Source organism: Tympanuchus pallidicinctus, unplaced genomic scaffold (assembly GCF_026119805.1).
Source record: "Tympanuchus pallidicinctus isolate F22 unplaced genomic scaffold, pur_lepc_1.0 scaffold4, whole genome shotgun sequence".
Taxonomy (NCBI): Eukaryota; Metazoa; Chordata; class Aves; order Galliformes; family Phasianidae; genus Tympanuchus; species Tympanuchus pallidicinctus.
The window spans coordinates 13,314,496-13,328,743 of record NW_026294758.1 but is presented as its reverse complement, the minus strand read 5'-3'; the positions used below and the strand labels follow the sequence as shown (position 1 = coordinate 13,328,743).

Sequence of the window (14,248 nt, the reverse complement as noted above, 5' to 3'; positions counted from 1 at the left end):
TCTACAGATGCATAATGGTTAAAACGGTCATGTTATTATCTTATAAATGGAAAAAAATTAAGAGATCTAATCTGTCAGGCATTGAAGTAAAGCATCAGATATGATGGAAATATTAGCAAAACATAAAATTATTCTATGAGTCAAATGGGAAAGAGTCTATAGTGTAAAGAAGAAAAATATAAACACTGACTCCTACTGAGTGTTAATCTATGCAAGTATCACATCTTCAACAGTTCTTGTTAGGAAATACTGCTACTGTAGAGTAGGGCATAGGATATTTTCTCTGATTTGTCTCTATCATTTTCTGCTCAGGGGAGAACCTGAGCCTGATCGTTTGATTCAGTACCTGGAAGAATGATCCCTGAAAGCTTTTCCTCCAAGTGCTTGTTTGATCTCTGTTGAATTCATTCACAAGACCCTCTGGCAAGGAATACCACCAGTTGTCTAGCCATTCCATGCTTAATTTCCATGGAAATTAAGCAACTTACTTTGTTTGTTTTGGCCTTGTCTCTTACTTGTTTTAAGTAAGAACCCTGCATAAAAAAGGTGTCAAGCAAGTAAGGGGCTGATCTGAAGGGAGAACAAAAGCAGACGTGCAAGATGGATCACTGCTTTACAGAGAATTTACTAGTGGAGCTACTCCAGGATCTGCGTTGGGAACACTTGCACATGGTTTTATGAATAATATTAAAAGTTCATTATAAAGATCCAGTTCCTAAAGCTGAAGGAGGAATCATTCACATATGAAGGTCTAGGTAATCTTAGAAACCAAAGTAACAAAGGTAGAATAAACTGTCATGTTGCTAAATTCTTTTCTGTACTTCCTCTGGGAAGAGGTCTACATATGAAGCTACCACCAATCTGATGATTGACAGCATCATGGAAGGAATGTAAAATGAGATGTGCTATAAGAGTTAAGACAAAAATAATGTGCTACTTAAATTTGTAATTATAAAATAATGTGTGAAATACAGATATTCAAACATTTAACAATGGAAATAATGTTTTTACTGGTTGGTGACATCTGAACTACCACTGTTGAGGCAAGTGCCCACATTTTTCTACTACTATGGCACTAGTCATAAACGTTTAGCATTCATTTCCTTATGAGTAGTTTTCCACAGGTAGCACTAAAAAACAGCAAATTTTCTTTTCAGAACGCTGATATTATTGTGCCATATAACAATTCCTATTGGTAGCATTATGAACATCCACTTTTTTCATGAGAATCTTAGTTATGCCATTACACCTAATTATATAATTACAGGTAGTAATTACACATTCAAATTACGCCATTAGAATATTACGCATATTTACAGTAATCATATAATTAAATACTGTTACACTAATTATGTAAATGAATGATTGCTGTCTTAGAATTACCTCACAGAGCTCAAGGATTGCTTATCCACATCATAGAACATGTGAAGTAACCTGGATAGAGTAGAAAAAAGACAAAAGCGTACTCTGCACTCATTTTTGCTGTCATTGCAGGCCTGTGCTATAGGATGTTGTTCCAGTGGTACATTAGGATTTCCATATTCCAGATACTGGTGCTTGTTATGGGATTCATCAACTTGTAGTTAGATATTTTTCCTCCATGTAAAATTTCATTCTCACTTTTTTTTCAAATGAACTGCATTTCTCTTAGCTATTTAGCTGCTAGCCATTCATGCATATGTGATGCTAAAACCAGCTGCTTCTTATTGCTGGAAATCACAGCAGGAGGCACAGTCAAAGTAATGTGAAATACAAAAGCAGTGATGGCTTCCAAAAATATTTAGTTGTTCTGAAATAAGCTTATCATTTTGTTAGAGAACCTTCATTGAGCATCCAGTATTCACAAAATTTGCTCACGGATGTTTTATGACAACAGAATAGAAAGATAGCACCTTTCCCCATGCTGTGAAGGTAAACACTAAACAGTATTAACTGCACATTACCTACTACATTTCTTAAGGCCTCAGCACTCTCATTCTTACAACTGCATCTTCTTCTGTTCTTATGCTCTGTGAACCTATTGCTTTCTTCTATGCTGAGTTCAGGCTGTCAGTGGTGATTAACCCCATTAAAGCTTTCCTTAGTCTTGAGCCACTAAAATAAGCACTGGTTCCAAGACCTCCTGGGCCTGAGGATATTACATTCAGGATCATAGACTTCTCTTGCAGGCAACAAAAAGCCACATTTGTCGATGTCAGATTGATAACATTACTCAGTATGACTCTATGCTGTCAAAATAGCCTATGTGCAACACAGGTTGCGAAGAGCAATAATTTTGTGTTCAGTTGTTTAGAAAGCAGAGGGCATCAATAGTGCACACACTGCAACTCTACCATTGTGCTTGTGGAGATGTATTTTGTTGATTACCAAGGATTTTTGCCATTAAAACATACGGCAAATTTTCTCATGCTATTACTTCAAATTTATAGGTTAAATTTGTTACTCTAAATACTTTTTACAAATGCAATTACAAAATTACAAATACAAATATATTTGTATAATGTGCCACAAATCTTGCTGTGCAGTGTATCTTCATGGTGTTTTACTATTTTTTTTATGTCTTAGTACATTGATGTACCAATGCCATACGTGGTAGTCTTCTGCATTCCTCTTTTTTTCATTTGAAAATTTACCTCCTTTCTGTGTTCTCCATATTGAAAAATTACCTGAAGATCTGGCAGATTTAGACACAAAGAATCCTTCTAGGCTTCTGTTTACATGCATCATTATACTCCTGGACTACATGACCTGTGATGATTTCTCAGTGTCATACAGATTATGACCTTAAAGTGAATCAACAACCCCAGGTGACGCTACAGGCTTGGGGCGGTGTGGCTGGAGGACTGCGGAGAGGAAATGGACCTGGGGGTATTGACTGATGCTCGGCTGAACATGAGCCAACAGTGTGCCCAGGTGGCCAAGAAGGCCAATGGCATCCTGGCTGGCATCAGAAACAGTGTTGCAAGCAGGAGCAGGGAGGTGATTGTTCCCCTGTATTCAGCACTGGTGAGGCCGCACCTCAAGTACTGTGTCCAGTTTTGGGCCCCTCACTGCAAGGAAGATATTGAGGCCCTGGAACGTGTTCAAAGGAGGGCAACCAAGCTGGTGAGGGGTCTGGAACACAGGGCTTATGAGGAGAGGCTGAAGGAGCTGGGAATGTTCAGCCTGGAGAAGAGGAGGCTCAGGGGAGACCTCATTGCTCTCTATAACTTCCTGAAGGGAGGCTGTAGTGAGCTGGGGGTCGGCCTCTTCTCTCGTGTCATCAGTGATAGGACCAGGGGGAATGGCTTCAAGCTACGGCAGGGGAGATTCAGGCTGGACATGAGGAAGTATTGCTTTTCAGAAAGGGTGGTCAGGCACTGGAATGGATGCCCAGGGAGTGGTGGAGTCACCGAGCCTGGGGGTGTTCAAGGAAAGGCTGGATGTTGTGTTGAGGAACATGGTTTAGTAGGAGCTTTTGGGAATAGGTGAATGGTTGGACTGGGTGATCTTTTAGGTCTTTTCCAACCTTGGTGATTCTATGATTCTATGATTCAAAGTTTCCTGTTGCTCTCTTATTATATTCACTAGATAGAGAAGTTCTTGTAATTACTTAAAAATTCCAGACATTTCTAAACAGATATTCAACACTTTGCAGGAAAAGGTTCTAAGGTATCATACCCCATGTTTAATTGCATCATACTGGAAAGTAGCAACTCCAGGAGAACTTAAAGCAGCCTAACTACTTCACCTCTCTGCCTGTCTTAATGTTTCTGTTGCTGATTTTTCTGGGCTGCCTGTTTGTATTGTTTCCCCAGCAAAACTTGACACAGGAAATTAAAAAATAACAAATGAGCCATGTCAGTTCCTTGATCAGTGAACTGCTTCACCACACAGGTACTGAGCTGGTACAAAGGAGTGGCAGGTAATGGAGCCTGGGCATAAAAACAAGACTTAAAACAAGCTGAAAATGTTAATCAGACTAATGAAGGGAGAAAAAAACTATTCTTTATTTCAAGACAAAGGCAAGAATTTACCGCAGTTTTTTATCTCTCTTGTTTTATTTCAAAGCTTTTAATATTTGAAAACTAGAATTTTCAGTTTGTTTGCTGAGCATACAACAGGCAGAATGTCAGCAAATAACATATCTTCCTGTTTGCCATTATGTGGAAAAGTTCAGTCTTGCTGCATGGAAAAATACAGAGATTGTATCTATGTATGTGTAAGGGTATGTGTACATACCTTATGCCTTTAGAGAAATTAATTAACTTTTTAAAATGTGCAGGGTGTATAACTTACCATTTGTATTTTGTCCTTGCTGGGCTAGGGAATAATGTGTCGCTAGTCTTAGAAACACATAAGAATGGAATAATTTTTGTGTCTAAAAGAACAGCATTAATTTAATGCAAAATTAGTGCTAATCACTAAATTAGCTATTGCCAGATGTGTTTCTGGCCTCTTAGGATAGCACACAGAACTATTAGTAGAAATATATTAGAAACAGGTTCCAAAGCCACAAGAGGAAAAACTTTTAAATGTTCAATATGATTTTAGCCCATGTAATTCAGCACAATCTGTTATCTTTCATGTCCTGTTCTTTCTTGTAAACTCACGGTAAGAATAGAAATTTTTTAAGAAGTTAAATATGTACTGACAGATTTCAGTAGTAAGGATGATGCTTTTTACATATTCTTAACTATTTCCGCATATCATGGATGGACTCCCAATTTCTGTATTTCCACTGGACAAAAGCCCTCTTAAATCTCTTGCTGAAACTAGTGAAATTTGCTGAGGCTGGAAACAAGGTCTGGCTGGCAGTACATTGGTATGAAAGTGCAGAGAAGCAGAAAAGTTACAGAAATAACAGAAAGCATTGTTCAAAGTGGAATGTTCTCCCAGGCATTTCAGTGACCTAGTGAGAAATAATAATCAAACCCTAACACATTTAATATTGAGTCTTCAAACAACAAAGCCAGCTCTGGCCCTTCTGCTGCTAATGTTCTTTGTCCAGCCATCCTGTTACGATGCAAAGGTGTGAAAAATTCAGCTCAGTGGATCAGAATGGTATCTCTTCCTTTCAGCATAACGGGAAAATGAGACTGAACACTCAGTATTTGATACTTAAACAAAATCCTCAGTCTTATGCCTTCAGGTACATTTTCATCTTGCTGCTGTTGTACTGTACAGCAGTGTCTCGCTTTGAAAGTTCATTTCTCAAAATCTAACTTTGATTAGGCAACAAAGGACCCAATCTTTACTCAGACACCTGTCAGAAACTCATTGTAGAATATTCAGACGCCCTCAGGAGCCAACATTTTACCCATTTAATCATCTCCTTGCTCCATGATTGACATAGTGCAGAACTAGCTTTTAGGTTGTGTCAATAACTCCAATATTGAAATCAAAACCATTTTCAAGAAGCTACAGCTTGACTTTCTGACATCCTGTGCGAGCTTGAACCAACTTGCCACATTTCCTTGCTTGAACATACAGATGTACTTTGCTGAGGCATTGTGTCGTTCTTTACTTCTGAGGACTCCCAATTACTTTCTGCAAAGAGGTGAGAGGCTGCGCTGGGGCCAGTGGTTCCCTCTCCTAGTTGACTTCTGTCTTCTGCTTCTTCAGCCTGAGGGAGCGATACAACCCTCCCTTTTCTTTAATGTTCTGCATTACTGATGTTCACAAAAAGTAAAGGAAAAATAAATACACTCTTTATTCTTTTATGGAAGGAATTTTATATGCATTTTTATGTGAGGTAAAGACTGTGACAATGCATTTTAGTACTTCTAAGCCTTACAAGAAAAATTACAAAATAATCTTGTTTTCAGAGTAGCCTCTATAGCTCTTAAGTTTCTGGTCTGGTCAGTAGTGCACATTCTTCAAGCCCTCATAGAAGTAATATGATTTGCAAGTAAGGAATTGGTAAAAAAAAAATAAAAGCTAGGCTGCAGCTGAAGAAGCCAGCTGAAAATAAATCGTCAGTTATTTTGACCAAAAAAAATGTTTAAATCTATGTAAAAACACATTCAGTAACACTAGTAATGATTATAAATATAGGGAAAAAACAATCCACAGCTGCAGTAAGCTCGGCAAAGTTGCCAACAGCCACATCACTATTTTTTTCTGTTTCAGGCACAAGTTCAATTGCAAAAATACTTTATTTCAAGGCTTAGTATTTATCACAAATAGATAATTAATTCCAAACTAGATTAATCATCAAGGTTGGCTTGACATCTGAGTCAGTCTGGTCTCCTCTGTTGCTACCGTTCTGTGGAACAGAAATGAGCAGTGAAAGTAAAATCATTTTTAGGACTAGCCTCATAATGAGACTGCCTTGAAGACTGCAATGGCTAATTAATGGGGTTCAGGGTAGGTATTACATAAACTTCTCAAAAACTGGAGACTTTAAAGTTGATTCATGTTCATGAGATTCATTTGAATTTAAACCAAACTGTGAGAGATGAAAACCCACATTAACTAAAGAGAAAACAGAACAAAACATTGTCACAAGAGTCCTAAATGAAATAAAATTTCCAGGCTCAGCATAGATCCCTCCTGCAGTTTTTAGAAGAAAGAGGAAATGTAGTATGCTCAATGATCAACTTCCTGCTGAGGCAAGATTCACGGCTCATGCTGCTTTAGCCAGATGGAGAGTCCAGCAAAGTTCCTGTTCCAGGCACTGGTGCAGTGATGTGTGAGATATCAAGGGGGAGAACGAGTGATGTTGGTAGGTTACATTTATTTTAGGCCCTGGCCACCACCATGTTACCACTAGATTCTCTGAGGACTTAAAAGGAAAGAAATGTAGAATGTCTCCAGTGTCTTATCATTAGTTGAAAGAAAATCAGCATGTGGTCCATCACAACTTGGTGTGGGTCTGGCAGGATCAGCAGCCACACTGCTTCTTATTGCCAGCTGTAAGAAGAGTTTTGCAGCAACTCAAAGCTGAGAGAAAGGCTCAGCCATCCTGCTGCATGCTGGCTGAGATCTAGAAGGGTGCATGTGAGTTTTTGAATCACAGTGGAATTACAGATGTGAAATTCACAAATATCACACAGGATTATTACTTCAGTAAGAAATGTTGGAATTACTTCCACAAAGTAAGAAAGACAAAGTCTGTGCTTTAACCAGCGGTTGTTTTCTGCTATTAATGCTAGATGTCATTTAGCTTGCTTTGGGTTTGGTGTGGTTACAGGCAAGAATGATGTGCAACTTAAACCCTTTAAAGCAGGTGTACAAACTGTTTTTTATTAGGGATTCTGCAAAGTCTGTTTGATAAAGCTCACCCACAAGTTTGACTTTCCTTTGTTGGCAAATCTGCAGATGATGGCAATATTACATGCCTTCACTAAAGATTAATTTCAGAGTGTACTTTGAAATATTTACATTGTAATATCTGTAACGTATTGTTATTCTATAATATCTATTCTGGTTTATGTGCTTGCTACTGAAAGCTAATTTTCGAACTCTTCTGTTCCTATTTTATTCAATGTGTTTTATTCATCCTTTTACTGCAATTTCAGTTCAGGCATAGCATGAAAATTATCCATGTTGTAATTCATTACATCTGAGTTAGAGGAAAATAAATATTTCTGGGAAAAATCTTTCCCAGTATTCTTCTAATGCTGAAAGCAAAATTGAATCCTTACATCCATTGTGTGCTACTGTAACTCCTTCTTTTACTTCCGCATAGCAGTAAAATTCTATATATAATGTTACTTGTGAATTTTTCTGTGATTGCTGAAACCTCTTCCTTTTCTGCTTTCATTTGACCTCCTGGTCCTCCCATTCTATGAAAATAAAGCCACTAAATTGTCTCCTACGATTCCATCACCATCTACATCACCACATGAAAAGCCTTTCTATCTTTTACAAGATCTTTAAATTTTCCCTTGGGAATTTCAGAGAAATGTCCTTCAGGAATTGCTTTTTGCTTATCTTTAAACATAGCAAATTGTCTCCTCCATAAATGGTACCAGCAGGAAAATCCTCAGGGCTTAACCTCCTCTTCCAAAGCACGTGATGGAATCCCTTCAGCTCATTCTCATCTGTGCTGATGTTGGCGCTGAGTGTTTGACTCAGTTCTCTTTAAGCAGGATGGGGAACAAGTTATATTATGCCTTTTAAAATCTATGCTTTGGTGTTCTACATACAAATACAAATGCTGGAAGTATAGAATGATTTAAGAATGAAATGTAGCATATATACCCCTTCACAAATGAAGTTAAATCTCTCTAGCATTAATTGCACATTGCCTTAAAGATGGAATCATTAGTTTTTTATTATGTTTATTAGCATTTAAAGGCAATCTTGTTTTCAGACACCATTATAAACTGTGAAAGTGGGATGTTTGTTGTTCTATATGGAAAGCCAGTTTGATAGTGACATCTGTATCAGCTTGTTCCATCTGCAACAGAGCATCAGACCTCAGTGAATTCACCAAGAGAGCTGCCTAAGTTAGCCACCAATATGAAACGTTGAAGAAAAACGCAATTTTGTTTGAACAGTGAGAACTGCACCTCTCAACAGTGTTTGTCCACATGGGAAGTAATGCAGAAGAGTATTTTTGCTCTTGGGAAATTGCTGCACTGGTCTTTGGCCCAGAAAGGAGCCTGGGAAAAGAAGATTCTGGTCTATGATGTAACTAGAATCTTTTATGTATGGTGGAGCACCTTCAGAAGAAAATGCCCACTTGGGCTTCCTGCAAGAGCCTCAACTCAAGCTGCTTTGCTTACCAGGCTGCAGTTCATTCTTCTTCATGTGGTCAGATACAAAAGCAAGTCTGCTGAAGAGATAGTGCAGTTAAGTGTATACATTTCTCCTTCTTCTGTTATACCATTTATTTGCTTTTGTTCATTTGTTTCTTGTAGGGAGGTTTTTTGTGCTGAAATTATGAGGACAGGCTGAGAGAGTTGGGCTTGTTCAGCCTGGAGTAGAGAAGGCTGCGGGGTGACCTCATTGCAGCCTATCAATACCTGAAGGGAACCTACACCCAGGAGGGGAGTAAACTCTTCAAAAGGGCTGACAACAGCAGGACTAGGGGAAATGGATCCAAGTTGAAGGAGGGAAGATTGAGGTTGGATGTTAGGGGGAAGTTCTTCACAAGGAGAGTGGTTAGGCCCTGGAACGGGCTGCCCAGGGAGGTTGTGGATGCCCCGTCCTTGGACGTGTTCAAGGCCAGGTTGGACGGGGTCCTGGGCAACCTGATCTAAATGTGTGTTTGGTGGCCCTGCTAGGCAGGGGGGTTGGAACTACATGATCCTTGAGGTCCCTTCCAACCCAGATGATTCTGTGATTCTGTAATTCTGTGAAATTAGGTCCTCTTCTGTAAGACAGGAAACTGAGAAACAGAGGTTTCCTCCTTCTCTGTCAACCCTACCGTAGCTGTTAGCTGATCAGAAGCCATCACTGCAATGCTGTACTACACATTTATGCAAAATAATTTCAAGTCACAAGAAATTTTACATGGAGCAAATGGAGTAACTTATGCAGGAAAGGCATTATGATGTTTCCAAGGTCATGTGAGCACTTCGGGCTGGTACTGAGAAAACAGAATGAAGAGGTTACTATGATTCTGAATTGGGTAACTTTGGGAAGTCATAAAGAATAGATAGTAGCATTGTGATGAAGCACTGAAGTTATCAAACAACTTGTCTATGGTAATTACATTGCAATTTCATTGTAATGAAATTTTGTAGTTTGTTTGGAATTTCTTAGTTCTATTATTGTTAGGACATTAGGGTCTCCTAGCTCTTTCTTGGCCATCAAGAATCTAGTGTATCAAAACGAAATTGTAAACAGAACTGTACTGGATTATGTACCACTGACAAATAACTTTGCATTTTGTTTTAGGATTTTTTCTCTTTAGCAATTAGTGAAAATAATTAATCTATATCTTTCAAAAATCAAGGCATTTTGTGAGAAATTTTACTCAAAAGTCAAATCTTTTTTTACGCTTCTTAAGCGTATAAGAAATACGTATCTTGGTGTCTGGGTGGTGTTTTCTAATATTTTCCATCTCTTCTCTGAGCAGATGGAATAAAGAAGTCATCCTGTCTTGTGGCTTCACTGACCATGTTTCTTTTGGGGAATATCATGAAAGAGGATATTATTCCATAGTTTGTCAGCTTAGAAATACAATCCTCTTCTCAGCAGTTCCCCGAGAAACATTTTTATTTCTGTTATATCAAATTATTGGATAATTAGTTTTTCTACAGAATGCTGAGTAAACAGCTTATAAACCATATTAAAAGGAGATGCTTTCTGAAATAGTAGCTTTTTAGAGTCTAATTTCTATCCTTAATTGAACTGCTATACTTATTCATTATGTATGCAGTGTGTTTTCTTGGGGAGTAATTTTTATATAGACTATTTACATGAATAACATAATGGATTCTTAGCTAAACTTCACTACCATTTTATTTTTACTTTCTTATGAACCTAAGACACATAATATTTAGTCAGAAAGTTCAACATTCTGGCTTACCATCTTGTCTCTGAAGGAAAGACTGCAGGTTTGTGCACTTTCTGTCTGTCGTCTGTGGCCTCATATCTCCTCAAGGTCAACAGTTCCTGGTAGGAACATCAGAGGGTGTGTTCCTGGCAGGTCTCTTTAGTGTCAACAATGGACCTATAGTGTCTGAATATCCCTAAATTCTCTTTGAACCTGCTGATCCTGTGTGTGCCTCTAGAAGGCTTCAGAAGATTTCTACCCCAGGTAGAGAAGTAATCTCTTTTATATGTGTTGAAGTGATCTGCTGTGAACTTCAGTGAGTGCTTCCTATTTCCAGTATTGTGGATGTGGTGAATAGTACTTCATTCGTCTTGTCCATGCTTCTGCCTTGTTCTCCATGCTGAATATTTTTACCAACTTCTTTTTGGCAGTAGCTGTAGCTGCTGTTCGAGCCAATGACTTCAGATGACTCCAAGATACCTATTTTGAATTGTGATGGCAATTTCCAAGTCCAGTATTAAGTAGGCAGAGTTTAGGCTTTTTTCTTAAATGCAACATCTCTGTTTGTGTACACTGAGGTTCATTTGACACCTTTTTGACCACTCATTAAATTTTTTATGTCATTCTTGAGCTGCTCACCATCAGAGTAATATTTGAACAAGAGAGCTTAGTAGCTCAAACTTTGTAATTTCCCCATTCACACCTCTCTGTGGGTCACTGATGAGTAAAAGTGATTCAAGTGCTGATCCCTGGGGGATTCATCTCGAAAGACTGCTTCCTGTTCTTTAATTAGATTTCAGTCTATGGAAAGACCATATCTCCAGGCAAAAGCCTTTGATGTGAATTTTTTTCAGACACTTTTGGAAAATCCAAGTATGTTATTTACATGATATCCCCTTTATCCCTATGCAAAATGCCACAATTAAAAAACTCTCATCAGGTGAGGCAGCATTGTCATTTATAGAAATCATACTGGCTCTTTTCCAGCAGACTGTCTTTAATATTTTCCTTAGTGATCTTATCCTCAACTATAGACTCAGTAGATTATGAGATGCTGAGGTGGACTCATCTGTCTGTAGTTCCCACAGTGCACCCCAGGGATATTATCTGTAAATGGGAATGGAACATTGATTTATTGGTGTAGCTCTATAGAGTGAGGTTCCTAAATCTAGTTTCTTCACCTAGGCACAGTTCCTAAAAATACTAAGTCATGAAATCACATTACAACTGGAAAAAGCAAGTGAGTGTAAGGAGATGAAAAAGCTCCAAAAATCCTTTTTCTTCTGCTTTTAAATCCTCAAGACACCTAGAATTTCCTAACTTTATTTTCTCACTGCTCCCTCAGCAGAGAAGACTAAATATTACAACCTTATTATAAAACTATGAACAAAGGATTTTGTAATGGAAGCACGTGATAGTCACTCAGCAGTAATGACACTATTGAGAAGCAGAATATAGCATCTAATTTCTTCGTATTTGATTAGTTCTGATAGCTATTGCTTATACAATGCTTACGAACTGTGTTGACCACTATGATAAGACTAATGTACTGTGGTTGGCTGCGATGCTACATCAGCATAAAAAGCATTTAATCTCTTTGGACATATCAGCAAATAGGTAGCAGTTCTTTCCATTACTGTCTGAAAAGTTTTTTTCTGTTGCATGCAATATAACTAATCGCTTCATTTTCATGTCAGCTCCTGGAGGTTTAAAGCTTAACACAACATCATTTGGAAAGTTTGCTTGTCTGGAAGTGTCTGTACATTCATTAGTTGATACTGATGCAAAGTGGTAAAGATGTTGCCTGTGACATACAGTATTTTATGTGAAGATATGAAACTAGATTAATCATCTTCACTTCAGTGCCTAGTACGTGACTAGCTAATAAGAATTGGAATAACTTAATAATAATATAAATGATCATAGGCCAAGAAAATCCATTTGGTTTAGTTTTAAATCTGAGAAGTAAACACAGGAAGGTAAATGTTTTCTGTTAATCGTATTTCAGAACTGAATAAACTTATCAGACTCAGGCAAAAACTTTCTATTCTATTGGATAGTTCCTAATCGCCCATTTTATATTTATGGCTGATAATTATTTAAAAGCTGTCTAATATAACTGTAATTCCAGTCTACTGAAGTGCAAAATAACATGGCTTTTTATAAGTTCTGTTTTATGGTTTTATCTTGCATTGTGATGCCCTGAAAGGAGAGACTTATGATCTGGTACCATGTCTCAATGAAAGCGCCGATTAAGTTCCTGCAGTGGGAATGAAAACATTGATTTGGTCTTGCCTGTAGGATTTGTTGTCAGAGAAACAATTAACATGAGTTGCTACAACCAGGTTACTCAGTTTCAAACAGATCAGAACATTGGACTGTGTAAGCAAACTGATTAGCTGAAGATTGATTGAAATGGCCAATAGGCAAAAATTGTGACATTGAGCTTGTGATATGCAACCATATCACCTCTAAGTTGTACCCATCAGAAACCCTCATACTCCAGACCAGATTAAATACCTCAAATTGAAAGCACTGCTTCGCTTAACCTGTGGATTCTTAGCAAGAATAGATTTATAGCTAATATGAATGCAGTACTATACCATCCCTTTGGGTGATGTTTTGTATTCATATTAGAGTTCTGCAAAACTTTAATATCTAAAAAGTCAGTGTTCCATACACAAGCCTTACAGAATTTAGTATTCATTCAAAGAGAAACATCTGCTTCTGTAAGGGAGGGATTGCAGAGGGCGTAGACTTTGCTAATGTTTAGAAGTAGTGTTTTAAGAGATGGGATAAAAAGCTAGAGCTGTTAATGGGGGAAAAAAAGAAAAAAAGAAAAAAAAAACTGTCATAAACTCGGGAGCAAATGAGATGTTAGTATGAATATGCTAGCCATAAGAAAGCAGGCCAATACATTTTAAAAATACGTATGTAGGAATATGCCTTCTGTGCCTATGTTAGCTGCAGCTGCACTGGTGCACACTGTAACAAGTGCTCCTGTGTACGGAAACCATGCCATAAGTTGTTTAATCAGAATATGACCTGGGGTAAGTGACTATCCTTCACATTACCTTTATACAGTAAGTTTTCTTCGTGCAGATATGATGGAAGTAAATTCAATTTAAAAAGACAAATTGTTTCCTGTAACTTCAATTCTTCTTCAGTCCGTCAAATATATATGTACCCATGTGGTCTGCCTACATATGTAAAAAGCAGGGTCTTCTGGAAAATGGAAAGTATCTCTGACTAATTCTATCTTCTGGAAAAGAAAATATAAGCCCAATGATTTGAAATTCTGCTGTCTTAAATGTACTAATTATCCATGCAGCTCACTAAAATAAACATAATTTGGTATAGGAAATCAGGCAGATTTTTTTGTATGCCAGGTAGTGTTTTATCAGACTGTGATTTATTGACGCTGAAATGTATAGATATTTTGTTTCACCAAGAAAAATATGGGTAGCAGACACATTTGTATAAATAGTGTTCTGGTTATGAATGGCTTCCAAGAAGAAAAATTCTAAATCAATGAACAATTTATTTATTATGACTTCACATAGCATTGCACATTACTGGATAAAGTAGAGTACTCAGAAACAAATCCCCACCTGCTGTGTGTTACTAAGTCTCCGAAGCCAGCAATACTACCTCATATTATTCCTTCTGAGGAAGGGATACTCTCTGATGGTCTGACTTTTCAGGACTTACCAATCCAAGAACATTGATCTGAAAAGAACCTGAAGCTACAGCTGTTCAGAATCACAGAATCACAAAAAGATTGAGCTTATCAGTGTCCTCTGAAGATTATCTGTC

General features: G+C 37.7%; 1 protein-coding gene across 2 annotated transcripts in view; it reads left to right on the top strand.

Moving 5' to 3' along the window:
- The window catches only part of EDIL3 (EGF like repeats and discoidin domains 3), a 271,818-nt gene that overhangs the window by 168,152 nt on the left and 89,418 nt on the right, over positions 1-14,248 (top strand). The gene's annotated exons all lie outside the window — the stretch shown is intronic.